This window comes from Thalassophryne amazonica, chromosome 3, assembly GCF_902500255.1.
Source record: "Thalassophryne amazonica chromosome 3, fThaAma1.1, whole genome shotgun sequence".
NCBI classification, from domain to species: domain Eukaryota; kingdom Metazoa; phylum Chordata; class Actinopteri; order Batrachoidiformes; family Batrachoididae; genus Thalassophryne; species Thalassophryne amazonica.
The window spans coordinates 81,832,649-81,849,476 of record NC_047105.1 but is presented as its reverse complement, the minus strand read 5'-3'; the positions used below and the strand labels follow the sequence as shown (position 1 = coordinate 81,849,476).

The 16,828-nt window shown below is 41.9% G+C and overlaps 1 long non-coding RNA gene across 1 annotated transcript; it reads left to right on the top strand.

Moving 5' to 3' along the window:
- The first annotated feature begins 2,359 nt into the window (after nucleotides 1–2,359).
- Nucleotides 2,360–8,084, top strand: LOC117507959. The gene is made up of 3 exons (XR_004559907.1): nucleotides 2,360–2,488; nucleotides 2,920–2,925; nucleotides 8,073–8,084. It is a non-coding gene; the product is annotated as an uncharacterized LOC117507959 (long non-coding RNA).
- The last annotated feature ends 8,744 nt before the right edge of the window (nucleotides 8,085–16,828 follow it).

Here is a 16,828-nt window from a genome sequence, read left to right as displayed (position 1 = left end):
ACAGAAACCTGAAAAATGGACACAAACAGTTTTTATACAGAATTAGATGTGCGTGACATAGGTGGACCTTATTTCACAAAATCCTTCTCTTATTGGCAACCGTGAGCATTCGAGGGAGGTCCAACCCCCTGCCCAAGACCGATGTTTATTCTGGTTTTACATTTACCACATCTGCCCTTTTTCTGGTGGTAGCTTTCTTAAAAAGTGCTTCTATTTGAGACGAACAGTTGTTGCTGGTACTTTCTCCACCATTGTACAACTAGCTCACTTTTGCATTTTTTTTTTTAATTTCTTCTTCTTCAGTTTTGTTTATTGGCAGGTGGAGCATTATCACCACCTACAGGAGACAGGAAAATCCTCAGTCAAAGGTAAGTACATCCCCACTCTGCTCAGCGTGCCGCTCTCGTTGGAGCGACACTTTTGGAGTGTTGGAGCGTCCACTTTTAGCTTGCCATAAGTTAAAGTAGTGGCGCTCGTGAGAGTGTGGTACATCCCCTCAGCTTCTCCCTTGTTTCACTGTTTCATTTTGGGTCACCACAGCAGATCTGTGGTGGATCTGCATGATGATTTGGCACAGGTTTTACACCAGATGCCCTTCATTAACCCAACTCCACACTACATGGAGAATGGGCAGGGGTGGCCTTGAACTTGGGACCTTCTGCTCTGACAGTCACATGGCCAGAAGAGAGTTTGACAAACAGGCTAATGATTTGTTGCAGCCTATGCAAAATGATTGGATGAGCTTTTTACACCCATGTTTTTCTACAGTCGTTTATTTTTCATTTGGATGTCAAAGCATTAATTGACTTCTATTGGAGTATGAAAAGGGTTTCCAGTAATATAGCAAAACAAAAAATATTTCAGAAAAGATTAAGTATTATACCCATAAAAAAAACTCCATGTTTTTACAAGAACATCCTGTGGAACAATTCATGAGTCACTGATTATTATCCATTTGGTCATGTTCAAGTTCAAGTGTGTTTATTTGAATATGTGTACAGTACACAAGACAAGACAAAACAGAATCATTACTACATAAAGAAAGTACATATTCAAAAAGAAATGGGAAGAAGTATAAACTTATTAGTCTCATCCCTTTACTCTGAACTTACAATGCAACTTATATCATTCGGTTCCTTGGTTACAGTGTTGTTCCCACTTCTGCAATTTATATACGAGGTCTGTTAGAAAAGAATCCGACCTTTTTATTTTTTGCAAAAACTATATGGATGTGAATCATGTGCACTTGCATCAGCCAAGCTTGAACCTTCGTGCGCATGCGTGAGTTTTTTCATGCCTGTCGGTTGCGTCATTCGCCTGTGAACACGTGCGGAGGAATTCGCGCTTCGGGACGGAGCCGCATGGCGCAGAACAAAAAGCAACGCCGTGATGAAGCCTCACAGGACATGTTGTGGCATGTCCAGCTCGTCCACAATTTCTCGGATAGTCACACGACTGAAAAGCCACCGAAAGCCGTCTGAATCTTCTGAATGGTGCAATAGCTGGGCATGTCAGGGCATGTCCTGTGAGACCAACACGGAGGTGCTTTTGTCCCGCGCAATTAGCGCTCCGTGGCAAATTCCTCTGCTCCTCTTTCCATGACAAAAACTCCTGTAACAGTGGAATGTGCCGAAAAAGTGGTATGTCCACCTCTTCTGCCATTTCTGTAGTAGTCAGACGACGTCCTGGATCAACACAGCGTTCAGTTTGGAAATGATCTGGTCGTTTCAGCCTGTCGATCGCCGCTCAGAGCGCAGCGTGCCCTCAGCCGCTGTGGGCCATCTTTAATCCAGTTGTAATGCACCTTAATCTGTGTGATCCCCATAAGATCTTCACCGAAAGCCAACTGAATTTTCCAAATGGTTTCCACCTGGCTGTCTCTCACAGTTTCTGAAAAAATTTTGATGCAGTAAAGCGGCAGTTGCTCAGCCAATTTCCTGACAATGAAAATCCGCCGAGGAGGCTGGACCACTCCTCCCACAAGGCGTGCTCACAGGCGAATGACACAACTGACAGGCGTGAAAAAACTCACGCATGCGCACGAAGGTTCAAGCTTGGCTGATGCAAACACACAAGATTCAAGTGAGTTTTTGCAAAAAATAAAAAGGTCGGATTCTTTTCTAACAGACCTCGTATTTCAGAAGTTCCAAGCTACAATTTATACTCGCTTATTTGTGAACATTTCTTGTGCTTTCACAGTTTCAGTCAACTTTTCTATAATTTACACATAAGAAACTCCAACATTCATTTGCATAATTTAATAAGACAAGTGCAATAGGGTTTCTTCTATTGCTCAACTCTCGAAAATGTATTAGTTCTAAATTGCTTCACTGTATCGTGACAATCACCTCTTTAAACTTCTTTTTAAACCTTCTCATGTCTGGACACCCTCTCAGCTCTTCACTAATTGAATTCCAGAGCTTCACACCACAGACCGAGACACAAAAACTCTTTCTGGTAGTGAGAGCTCTAGCATGTTTGAATTTTAGTGCACCTCTCAAATTGTATCCCCCTTCTCTCTCCACAAACTGTTTTTGAACATTATCAGGCAAACTATTATTTTTTGCTTTATAAATTATAATTACAGTTAAGTATTCTACCAGATCCAAAAATTTCAGTATTTTAGATTCAAGAAACAGGTGATTTGTGTGGCTCCTGAAGCTGACATTATGCATAATCCTAATGGCTCTTTTTTGACGACATACCAAGGGCTGTAAAGCCGTTTTATCGTTGTTCCCCCACACTTCAGCACAGTAACTTAAATAAGGCAAAACCAATGAACAATACAATAAATGTAATGATTTTTTGTCAAGCACATATCTTGCTTTAGTTAACACTCCGATGCTTCTTGCAAGTTTAGATAGCACATATTTGATGTGTGCTTTCCAAGAAAGCTTTTCATTGACCAATACTCCTAAGAATGTTGTTTCTTTAACCCACTCTATATTGCAGTCATCTAACACAACCTTTATTTCAACATTTATCTTCTAATTACCAAATATCAACATTGTTGTTTTGCTTAAATTTAGAGACAATTTGTTCCTGTTAAACCAAGTTTGTAATTTTTTTTCATTTCCGATGCAACATTCTTCAATAAATTTTGTAAATTACCATCTGATAAAAATATAGTTGTCATCTGCAAACAACACAAGCTTCAATAATTTAGATACACTACACAAATCATTGATGTACAAGATGAAAAATTTTGGTCCCAATACTGACCCCTGTGGGACACTGCAGGGAATGTCCAGACATGAGGAGCAATTCTCACCCAGCTTCACAAACTGTTGCCTGTTTCTTAAATAGCTTTCAACCCACTGTGAAGCCACACCTCTAATGCCATACCTCTGCAATTTGTATATTAGAATTTGATGAGGTATGGCATTAGAGGTCATCTTTGTGGAAACTCACATGCACTCATCCAGAAAGGAATATCATGCAGTGTAATCAGGTTTTTCTTCACCTTAAAAGGTTAGTTGCTTTTTTAAATAAAATTAACAACTTTGCCTAACTTTTAAAGAATACATTGGGAAAAATGTATTATTTTATTGATATGGTGCTGGCAAGGAAAGGTTTACTGATCTTGATTTCATGGATGATGTGATCTTTGTAGAATCAATGAATACACTAAAAAAATGACTCATTGGATGAACTCAGTTCAATTATGTGCAGGATTTCCATCTAATAAATATATGTAGCTCCAACTCAAATAAAGCACATCCATTTAATTTAGTTTGGACAACATAAATTTATTACATGGAAATCCAATCCAATGAATCAGTGTTTTAGTGTACCCTGACTGGAGCACTCGAGAAACTCCATAAAGAATTGGAGTGCCTAGGTTTGTGATGGCCCTGGATCAAGACTAAAATCCAGGCTTTTCAATGACTTTCTGGACTCAGCCATTAGAACAGAGGTCTCAAACCGGTTCCAGAAAGGGCCGAGAGGGTGCAGGCTTTCTGTGCAACCACCCACTCCAGCAGGTGATTTCACTGATTAACATCACTTTGAGCAGGTGAAATCGGTTAATCAGTGAAATCACCTGCTGGAGTGGGTGGTTGCACAGAAAGTCTGCACCCTCTCGGCCCTTTCTAGAACCGGTTTGAGACCTCTGCATTAGAAGGACATCTGCATGTGGTGAACACGGTGAAGTTGCAGAGACTCCCAGACTTCCCTTTCCCGTGCCACATTGACTACCTCTGACTGGGGGATACCCAGGTGTTCCCAGGCCAGTGTGGAGATATAATCTCTCCACCTAGTCCTGGGTCTTGCCCAGGGTCTCCTCCCAGATGGACATGCCTGGAACACCTCCCTTGGGAGGCACCCAGGAGGCATCCTTACCAGATGCCCAAACCACCTCAGCTGGATCCTTTCAACGCAAAGGAGCAGTGACTCTACTCCGAGCCTCCCACGGATGATGTGATACCAATATCTTTGCAGGAAAACATAAATCTTTACAGCCCTGTCGCTTCCTTTCTTACTGTGTAATTGTGGGGCTTGGACATTAACCAGTGACCTTAGGTGAGAAGCGGAAGACTGTTAGTACTTAGTCTCATCGGTGGATCCCTCGGTACCACTAGAAAAACATACTGTCAAACAAGCTGTTACTTCTGGAGACACAGATTTTAATTGAATTTATTTTATTTGTATAGCACCAAATCACAGCAGTGCTGCCTCAAGGAACTTTACAGGAGTAACGTCAAACCTTACCACCACCGGGTAAGGTTACCGGGTTTGTTTTGGCCAATGATTGTAGGCATGGTGGCGGAAGTCAGGGGATCAGGGACACTTTATAGGATGGGAGTGTTTGTAGGCGGGGAGAGGCAATTGCGAAGAGAGGTGACGGTGAGAAGACGCGCGCACTGGAGGGAATGACGAGGACGGCACAGTGGAGGAGAGCTTGGGTTTGAGCAGCAGTAGCAGTAGCAATCGTGGTGGTAGCAGCAGCGACGATGACGAACGGAGATGTGGAGCCGAGTACAATGTGTAACACGGCAGGCGAGCAGAGTTACTCTGCCCCGGCAAGTAAGTCATTGTTTGGTACTCCGTCGTGGGAGAAACCTGATGGTTATTAGCCTGCGTTGCCGTGTGAATGAGTGACTGCCTCGAGTTTTATGTCTCATATTTGGCTCCGTCGGTTGGAGGACTTCCAGGGGCAGAACGGATGGCCTGGAAAACTAGAGCATGACACGCATCACGGCAGCTGGGCAGAGTCTCTCTGCCCCTGCATGTAAGTTTCATTTAGTGCTCTGGGAGGATTTCCGCTCTGTGCTTTTGGAAAACGCTGCTTGTTAAAGGAACTGTTTACTGCTCTGAGCTTCCTGTGTTTCAGGTGTCCTGGAGGGGTGCAGCTTGTGTTATACAGCCGGACTCCACAGCCAGCTCCTCCCCCCTCCACTTCCTTGTGCTTGGACTGATTAATTTTTTTTTAATTTTTTTTTTCCTTTTAGCATATTTTTCTATATTTTACTTCTAGCTTGTAATAAATTATTAATATTAATGGGTTATTGTTTGGTCTTCTCTGGGCCTGAGCTCATTTGAAATGAACAGACACAAAGTGGAAAAGTGTGCTGTGGTCTGCTGAGTCCACATTTCAAATTATTTTTGGAAATCATGGACATCGTGTCCTCTGGACAAAAGAGGAAAAAGACCATCCAGATTGTTACCAGTGCAAAGTTCAAAATCCAGCATCTGTGACGGTATGGGGGTGTGTTAGTGCCCATGCCATGGGCAACTTACACATCTCTGATGGCACCATCAATGCTGAAAGGTACATCCAGGTTTTGGAGCAACACATGCTGCCATCCAAGCAACGTCTTTTTCAGGGACGTCCCTGCTTATTTCAGCAAGACAATGCCAAGCCACATTCTGCACATGTTACAACAGCGTGGCTTCATAGTAAAAGAGTGCGGGTACTAGACTGGCCTGCCTGTAGTCCAAACCTGTCGCCCATTGAAAATGTGTGGTGCATTATGAAATGCAAAATGCGACAACCGAGACCCAGGACTGTTGAACAACTGAAGTCGTATATCAAGCAAGAATGGGGAAGAATTCCACCTACAAAGTTTCAACAATTAGTGTCCTCAGTTCCCAACGCTTATTGACTGTTGTTAGAAGGAAAGGTGATGTAACAGTGGTAAACACACCACTGTCCCAGCTTTTTTGTAACGTCTTGCAGGCATCCATTTCAAAATGAGCAAATATTTGCACAAAAACAATAAAGTTTATCAGTTTGAACATTAAATATCTTGTCTTTGTGGTGTATTCAGTTGAATATAGGTTGAAGAGGATTTGCAAATCATTGTATTCTGTTTTTATTTACATTTTACACAACGTCCCAACTTCATTGGAATTGGGGTTGTAACTGCACCTAAGGTATTTTTACTGCATCAGTAAATAAACAGGGAAACAGAGAGATTGCTAAGGTGGTCCCCAGCAGCTAGCCCTGTGCTTCACTAACAGACCCAGAATTTAGATGTAGTGAGGCTGAGACCTGTTCCATTGCTAATAATATGAATTAAAAGGAGAGGAAGTATGGTTTCATACTACACTGGTATGCTAGCCATATGAGAGGGAGAATACATCTGTCTTTAGTCTGGACTTGAATGTCTCTACGGAATCTGACTGTTTTCTCTCTGTGGGGAGATCATTCCACAAGGCAGGCACATGATAAGAGAAGGCTCTGTGGTCTGCTGACTTCTTTTGACCTTAGGGACACAAACTAGTCCCATGCCTACACAGTCCAGTACATAGGGTTTAATTAGATCAGCTAGGTAGGGAGGCACTCCTCACATGAGGAGAGTCACGTGCATTGTGAGGCAGCATCAGCTATGACATTTTGGACATGTGGGGCATTTCTCTTTGCATGATCCAGTTTGTAAATGCGTCAGTAGTGAGGACCCCAGTGGCCTTACAAGGCCAAGGAGATGTCCACATTGATTCAGACTGCAGTCAATAGATGGCTACTTTTGAGAGGTATGAATGCATTTGGATGTCTGCCTGGGCATTTGCCATCTAGGACTTGGGATGGTTTCATGGTGTCATGGATGGGGTGATGGGTGGCACCAGTGCATGGTCCCAGACTCAGTCTGACTGGTATGATAATGGTGGGGAAAATTTTTTTTAAAAAAATATTTATACAGAAATACTATGTAACTGAATACAAACAAACATGTTACCCCTCATTGTATATTATGCCTGATTATTACTTTGTTTTTATGAGCCATGTTTCTGGCAGGACCCTGAGTAAAGAGTGCTGTAAATGACTGTTATTAAATTCTGTGGGAGGAACTTCATTAAATGATTTGATCTATAAATGTAACCAATTCATAGGCCAAACACAACAAGTAATTTCCAAGAAGTAAAGAATACTTATTGTGCTCATCTGGGCCTGCTGCCCACTGAGATCAAAGTGACAAGATTGTTCAAGAGTGAAGTCTATTATGAAGCTTCACCTCTAATGAGGCCCACAAAACTCAGTAACACCAGACCTCCTTCCTGCTCATGTCTCTATCAGCACAAAGCAAAGCATTAGAGCAAATTAGGCAAACTGTCGTATTCAATAAATTTCCAGTAATTTTGCTGCCTGGAATAACTTTTGAATGAGCTGTCTATTTATATGGCAGGAAAATAACTGTTTTATTGACACGTTTCAGCATGTGGTTTTTGTTTAAAGTTGCTTGACTAATTATTCAACATTTCAAACATTTTACAGAAAATAATACTACTGAAGGGTAGCATAGTGGCTTAGTACTTAGCACTGCTGCCTCACAGCAAAAAGGTCCTGGGATCGCTTCCCAACTGGTCCTTTCTGTGTAGAGATTATACGTTCTCACCGTCTCTGCATGGGTTCCCTCAAGGTGCTGCGGTTTGCTCGCACTTCCAAAGACATACAGGTTAGGTGAATAGGGCAGCGCAGTCTCATTTGAACCCCTGCATGATATTGCAGGATTTGGCCATTTCCAGGGACAGCCTGCCATTGCGTAATACAAACACAGCATTACTTCTGACGGATAAATGCCGTATTGTTTTGTTTTCAGCTGCAATCACCAAAGCAGTTGCGAAAAGTGCAGTGTTTTTTCAATTCCTAGTGGAGAAGGGAAGACGAGACAAATGTGAGAGGCCGTGTCGGTAAGTGTTAGCCTACACACCATACCAGAGTAGCTGCATTCTCTCACCTGCAGAACCGCCTAAACATGTTTGAGGTTCGGGTCAAAACCAAACTGCAACACGTCCACTTTCCACCGCATCGTCACTTTTTCTTCACATTTTCACTTTGTTTTCCATGTAATTTGCCCAAAAACTCACAGAAAATTCCTGTTTCTGATGGAGACATATGAGGGCTGTGTTCAGATTACAGGATTATTAACCGAGCGAGAGATCTGTATGAGGAAATATCAGACCGACGTGTTTAGTAAACAAAAAACACAGAGGAATGATATCCCCATACAGACCAAGCAAGTGAGGTTAATAATTTGTTTATCATATGGCTATTATTACCCGAGGCAAACATATGGCCATCAGGTATTGCGACGACCTGGCATCCGTCGTCTGTCTGTGTACAGCATAAGTCCAGTTCTATTACTGCCTGTCAAGACTGCAGACACTGGGTGACTAGGCACCAATACAGGACTCACGGGCACAGGTGTAATAGTGAAAAGGGCTTTATCCAAAAATCACATATAGCGGTACGGTACACCGTTAGGTAGTCAACATGGCAGAAGTACAGAAAAACGACAGGCTGGGGTGTGGTCAAACAACGAGTAATGTTCACAGAAACACAGCGTCAGAGAGATCAGAGGGCGAGAGAAAAGCTAAGTCCAAAAAACGAGGCAGGGTCCAACACCGGCTGGCAATCGGGCAAAAGCCAGAAAACAGAGCTGGGACAAAGATGGTAAGGTACAACGAACTAGCAGTGAGGAGGTGAACACATTGGACTTAAACAGAACAGGAAGTGATTGGTAAACAAGCTGCACTTGTGGGGAGAAGTTTCTAGAAAGGGCTGTGGCTAGGCGAATCCAAGATGATACATGGTGCAAGATAGGGAGGACAACACAAGGTGGCGTTATGAAAAGACAGAGATACGTGAACAGGTGCCAAGAGAGTGAGCGAAGGAAAACACAAAGCAGACAGCATAAAAGTGAAAGACAAAGACACAGTGGCAGGTGCAGTGATGTGGAGTGGGAACACAATCAGATGGACGTGAGGAAAACAGAGTACACAGATCAAAGGAAACCTAGGACAGAGTAAAATACAACTATGAACCATACCAGAACAGAGCATAAACATGAGAGCAGAAAAATAAGTACAGAAGAAAAAAACCTACATGAGAACTAATCAGAGAATAATAAGAAAATAATAAATAGACAAAACTAAACTGGAAGTGACTAAGAAAACAAAGTGGCTAAATAAACTATAAGAAAAACAGAGAGTACATGAAAAAAACAAAACCTGACATTACAGCATAACTGATGACACAAATGAGAAATTCAAAATAAACAAGTGATAAACTAATGATCAATAGTGAACACACAAGCTGACAAAATAAACTAGAACAGAACTGAACAATGGCCAAAGTATAAAAGTAACAAAGTAACAAAGCAAAATAGAACAGGGAATAAACACATGATGAAAATAAAATAAATAGTAAATCAAAGCTGGAGCAGAAGGTGAGTAAGAGAAAGGCAGCAAAATTGGACTACAAACCCCGGATCCGGGCTGAAACCTGACACTGCCACAGTCTTCAAATTCACAGGGAACATTCTTGGGACACAGACCTTGGACAAGTTCAAAGATGGCTAACCTTGACACATTTTAAGAAGTATTGTAAGAGGTTTAAAAGTCACATTCTGTTTGAATCTGTTCTGCTTTGTTTTTGAGTGACGGGGATGACAGCCAATCAGAGTACAGCTGCACCATGACGTCAGTGGCTGGTCTCTTCAAAAATGCTTTGCTTTGTGTTTATATGGATATCTCAAATATTATGTAAAGTGTAGAGAGAAATAAACACATCTAAAACCGAAAACGCCATTTTTGGAACCTAATAAAACCTCTGAACGTATTTCGCAGACAATACGGCATGGTAACATCACAGGCTGGTAGGTAGCTGCAAAACTCTGTTTTGTTTGTGTGTAAATATATCCTCTTTGTCATATATTATGTAAAAGATAGTGAGAAATAAACACTTCTAAAACTGAAAAAGCTCTTTTTGTAACCTGATAACACATTTTGCAGCGTTAGCGTGCACGCTAATGTCCAGCAAATGCACAGAGGGTGATCTACAAATATTCCTTGATTTGCACAACTTTCACTTTTGTCAAGAAGTCATGGACACGCAAAGCCTCCTGCAGATGCTGTTAAAATGTAAATATTATCAGTTATCAGTTTGGCCTCAGGGTGTATGGTTTTCTTCAGGGTGTAAAAAGCCATATTCATTGGTGAACAACTTGATAACGATGTTATCGTATACCTATAAATGATAAATGCCCGCAGAACATAATGCGTGTGCTCTCCCTTCGCATCACAATCAGGACATCAAAGACATCACAATGAGGTGGCCCCTTTAATTACATACACCCGCAACTGTGTGCATCAATCACTTTCCAAAAAAATAACCAGACCAGCTAGAACCAAACCATGGGTCCCTGGACAGTCGCCTCTGCACTTCTTGCTGGCTTTATTTCTTCTGTGGCTACAGTCATTTTGACACCTTGATCTAACTTTTAACTTTGTGTTCATCTGTTAATGTCTACAAAATCGCTCTTTTGCGAGCTCGCGTTCTGTGAAACGCTCGTCTTCAGTGCGAGTCATTGCGTCAGCACACACAGAGTGCACCTCATCTGATCCATTATAACAAGATGTTAAATCTATCGTAAACATACTTTTAGAGCTGCTTATAAAGAAGGAATGAATATGCAACTGTTTTACCAACTATTAAAACATTACAAATTATTACCTTTTAGGCTATTACAAATACATTCTCCACCTCGGCGCATGAGACAGAGAGAGGAAAAAAGCTGCAAATGAAATGTCCTCTCTGATTCCAGAAGCAATTAGAGGTGTTTTCAACATCCAAGCTCTGACAGAAAATGATTAATCTGCTAAAAAATAATTATTTTATTTACAGCATCCGGCGCACAAAGCAGGTGGAATTGTAGTGTGCAGGAGGGCGGAGCCAAAATAGCCTGTCCAAAATGGCCTGTCCTGTCCTTGTAGCCACCTGGTGCTCTGATGATGGGCTTTTAACAGCCTCATCCTTGACCACAAAAATGCCTCTAAAATCCTCGTTTGTCCTTGTAGTACCTCATACACAAACTGTCCCATGCTGTTGTGGCAAAAGTTTGAACTTCTTAAAATTACTTCCACGCTCAGAAATGAGCCTTGTTAGCCGAAGATTCTGCCTCTAAGAGCCTCTATTCTCCCACGATTGTTGAATAACTGGACTCGTACCAAAAAAATAAAAAATAAAAAAATAACATGCTATATGGCTCATTATTCATCCTTCATTGTTCGGTGGGACCAGGGTTTAATGCTTGTAATTTTGTTATTTCCTGCAGAATATTTGAACTGTACAACACTATAGCACGATGGTGTTTGGTAATTTACTCTGTCACATAAAGGCAATCGATGTCTGCATAATATAACAAAATGTGGAAAAAGTGAAGCGCTGTGAATAATAATAATAATAATAATAATAATAATAAAAAGTTCCTTCAAGGTACTTCACACAAGTAAGGTCTAACCTTACCAACCCCTAAAGCAAGCACACAGGAGACAACCAAGATACACAGCTTCCCAACAAGTACAGACCCATCTGCTGCCTAACAACAACGTACAAATGGCTGACAGGAATCATAACTGATGCCATTTATGAACATCTTGACACTGGTGGCTACCTGGAAAATGAACAGAAAGGATGTTCCAAAAGAAGATTAGGAGCTAAAGACCAGTTACTGACAGACAAAGTTATCCTGGAGGACTGCAAAACAAGGCAGAGGAACCTCAGCATGGCTTGGATTGATTACAAAAAGGCATTTGACAGTGTACCACACTCCTGGATCATGAGGTGCTTAGAACTCTACAACATCAATGAGGAAATAAGATCTTTCCTGAGAGCACAAATGAACAAGTGGAACACCACCATCACCCTCAATCACACAGAGGGACAAATAACAATCCCAGACGTATGAGTTCAGAGAGGGATACTTCAGGGAGACAGCCTTTCGCCTCTCTTATTCTGCTTAATCATGGACCCGCTCAGCAAGATCCTGAAGGAGCAAGACATCGGATATGACTTAAGTAAAGACAAAGGAAAGGAAAACCAATAACTTGTGAACCATCTGTTGTTCATGGACGATTTGAAAATCTATGCGAACACAAAAAACGGACTCACTCAGCTCGTGGAAACTGTCCATAAGTTCTCAAAAGATATTGGCATGGAATTTGGACTGGATAAATGCTCAAAATGCACAATGACAAAAGGAAAAAAGACAAAAAACAAAAAAATACAATTGGATGAAGGGAGCTACATTGAAGATCTGGCTGCAGACTCCACATACAAATACTTGGGAATTGAACAAAGTAATTCAATTGAGCACAAGAAAATGAGAACAAGAACAATAAAAGAATACCTAAACCGCTTAAAAAAGATCTGCAAAACACAGCTGACACCAAAAAATAAGATCACAGCCATAAACCAGTTTGCAATACCAGTGGTGACCTATGGGTTTGGCATAGTGAACTGGCCACAATGTGAGCTTAATAAGTTGGACACAAAAACCAGAAAAATGCTCACCCTCCACAAAATCACATACAGAAATCAGTGCATGGACAGAATATATCTCCCTCGCAGAGAAGGCGGTATGGGTCTCACTGAAATCAACCAGGCCTACAGAGCATCGATAATAAGTATTGGACAGTACTTAAAGAGCTCTGAAGAAGAAATCGTAAAAACGGTCACACACCACCACGAGGCCATAAGTGAACGGACCTCAATCACTAAACTGGCAAAAAACTTTGGCGGAGAACTTCTACAAGAGAGAAAAAGCAACAGTCTCATGCCTGCAACAAAACTTGCAAGACAAACCAGAGAACAATACAGCAAAAGAGAAGTAAAACATTGAGTAGAAAGATGGAAACAGCACAAAAGAGCCGGACGTTTCCAAGAAGAACTCGAAAAGGAATACATCGACAAAGTTGGATCAATGCAGTGGCTAAAAAATGGAAAACTTGGTTTTGATGGAGAAAGAATTCTGATTGGAGCACAAGATCAGGGACTTCTAACAAATGGCTTCAAAAAAATGGCAGGGATCTCACAGAATAATAAATGCCGATTCTGCCATACAGCTGTTGAGAGTGTAAACCATCTAACTTCAGCATGCCAGATCCTCATGGCAGATGGGCATTATACATCCAGACACAACAAGATCTGTCAATATCTCCACTGGAAGATCTGCAAGGAACTGGAGATGGAAGTCAAAGAACATGTCTGGGAGCACGAGCCAGCACCAGTCTCATCCAACGGAAAAGTAACGATCTTCTACGACAAAGAGATCCCAGCAGGAAGACACATTGAAGGAGGTGCAATCAAACCTGATATTGTCATCTGGAACAAGCAAGAGAAAACAGCCAAAATCATTGATGTGACAGTCCCCAATGACTACGGCCTGAATCGAGCTGAAAGGGGAAAGATCTCGAAATACCAAGACCTGAAAAATGACCTAAGAACAACATGGTCATTGAAAGACATCGATATCATCCCAGTTGTGGTGGGAGCAACAGGCCTGATGAAGAAGAACCTGAAGAAATACCTTGAGGCAATCCCCGGTCACCCAAGTGCACATGAGGTGCAGCTGTCTGCGATTAAGGGAATGATCACCATCTTGAAGAGAGCCCTCGGATACAATGCCAGATCTGGTTAGGATAACTATAGAGCCTAGGGTGCAACTTTAGACCCCAGGTTTGGGGCCCATTGCATTCTACTAAAAAGACATCAAAGATAAATGAAAAACCAAGAGACAATGGTAAAGAAAAACCTAGAGGCAGCAAACAAGGAGTCAAAAGTAAGGGAAGTAAGACGAGCAGGTGGGGTTCAACTGTTGTATCAAGGTTGTGCTGTCCTCACAACACGTGTCTGTATGTTGCTAGACAGCCAGCAAACCATAAAGAAAACTCCGTACACAAGGCTTGCTTTTCTTGCTTTAGTGAAGCTTTCTTGTTCACATACAAATGTAACAAAACATATGATGTGGTGATGTGATGTGTGGTAACTGTAACAAAGAAGGAAACCGCAATTACTAGCCTGAACACGCAAACTACAGGCAATTAAGTACTGGCCATATCACAAATAAAACCAAAACTTGGAAAGTTAACACTACATAAGTAGTTTGATGCTTTGTACACGTAAATACTCACAAAGATGAAAATTTCCCAAGGTTCAAGTGTTTAGAACAAGTCAGCGTGTCCATGAGGCTGTTCAACCATGTCTTTCTCTGCAAAACTAGCTTGCATGCACCGAAAGGAAAAGAAACAAAGATCATCCATGATAGACAGGAGCGCTCACTCCGCTGCTACAAAAACGATCCTCACTAGAGGCGATGTCTCACCTTGTTTTCCCCTTGAATATATTTTCTGAACTTTTCCACCATAAATTATACAACATATTTATAACCAGTTTTTAACTCTTTCACAAATCCTAATTAACATAAACATAAATTTAAACCACATGAAATTATTACTGTCTTAAACATAAAGGCATGACAAAGGTGTTGAGGGCTAATGTGTCAAAAAGGCTTAAGACATTGCAAAGACATTTGTGGAGGAAGTATTAAAGGTTAATAAAAAGTTTTTGCCATTAAGCGAAGAAGAATAGGGAAGCTCGCCAATTCAAAAATTCAATTTTCACTCTTAATTTGAAAAACTGAGCTAGAAAGTTGTGTCCAAAACTCAGATGACTTGGCTCCTGCCTCTCACGCATCTGTCCTGTCTACTGCACTTCCTGTGTTAGTTTTATGTCCCTTGTCTCTTGCACATGTCTTGCTTCCTGTGTCTCCCCAGGTGTGTCTCATCAGTGGAATTATGTATTGGTCTGTTTAACCTCTCTCTCCTCCTGTGCTCCCCGCTAGATTGTCTTGTGTATTATTATTATTTCCTGCGTTCCGTACATTATTGTAGTCCCTGGTTACCGAACCCTGCCTTGTCTCCTGCACTACGAGTTTTTGCCTGCCCCTCTGGACCCTGGTGCCTGGTCAGACTGCCTCCCTGGTTTTGAAATCCTGCCCGTGTTATGGACTGATCTCAGCACCTAAGCCCCAACATGTCTGTTTGCCATGTGTGTGTCACACTCTCTGCATCACCCACTGTACTGGTGTGGCTCTTAAAGAACATTATTTTCACTCACCTATGTATTTCCCGGTGAAGGGGTCCTGAGTTGTGCTTCAGTTGTTACAATGCCTGTAACGACTGTTACAAACTGTCCTGTGCACTGGCAACATTTCCTGTATGTTCGTTTTGTGAATTGTTTTGTAATTTATGTTTGTAGCATGGCCCAAGCAGAGGGTCACCCCTTTGAGTCTGCTCTGCTTGAGGTTTCTTCCTCAGAGGGAGTTTTTCCTTACCACTGTTGCTCTGGGGGTTGGTAAGGTTAGACCTTACTTGTGTGAAGCACCTTGAGGCAACCTTGTTGTGATTTGGTGCTATATAAATGAAAATAAATTGAAATTGAATGCCTTAAAGTTGCTTGGAAAAATTAGCGGAGCTGTTCAAATACTGAGTATCAAAAAGGAACACCTCAGAAAAAGGCGGGAATAAAACAAAGAAAACTAGTAAGAATGTAAGAGAGCATATGAAGAAAGAGTGAAGAAAAAAGTGTAAAAGCAAAGAGCAAAAAGCATGGTCCCTTGATTCAGTGTCCCTTTAAAAGGGCACTTGCATGGCCATAAGTTCCGCCCACCTGACATCAGATTGCTTTGATCAGAAAGTATTTGAAAGAACAGAATGGTAAATGAGCTACATTTATATAGCGCTTTTCATCTGCACCAGACACTCAAAGTGCTTTACAATTATGCCTCACATTCACCCATTCACCAATGTCAGGGTGCTGTCATGCAAGGTGCTCACTACACACCAGGAGCAACCTGGGGATTATAAGGACCCTTAGTGATTTTCTGGTCAGGCTGGGGTTTGAACCGAGAATCCTCTGGTCTCAAGCCCAACGCTTAACCACTAGACCATCACCTTCAATAAAGGGCCTTTCACAATGCATAAACACGGCACGCATCACACTAAAACAATCAAAAACCAAGTGTTTCACTTTTTCCTGTTGCAAATCCATGATGCCGATTTTCAGCGTTGTTCACTGGATGCCAGACTGTGACATAGAAATCTCCACCCCTGTGCGCATCCAGACATGTTGTTGCCGCTTCCACTTATGCGAAAAAACAGGAGGGAATATGGCAGAATGATTGCGTGACACGCGCAGTGTGAAGGACCCTTAACATGTAATGCACAGCAGCTGGTTAGCACCTCCCTTTTATAACCGGTCCATTATTTTGGGACCCCAGCTGAAGGCTGCCAAAAAATGGTACGATATGGGTCGGTTATTTTGGTACCCGTTCCTAAATCTGGATGTGGAAACGCACAAAATAGCGGACAGTACCGACCCAGACTGCTCGGTGGAAACGGGGCTTTAGTGTCCTCAGGGGTCATAAGTTCAGCCGGGGAATATCTGGGGAGTTTAAGCTCTCCTCAGACACTTTATGAAAATGGGGGTAAGTAACATACCTTCGCAGAGGCCAGGCAGACTCTTTGAAAGATAGTGATTTTCCATCAG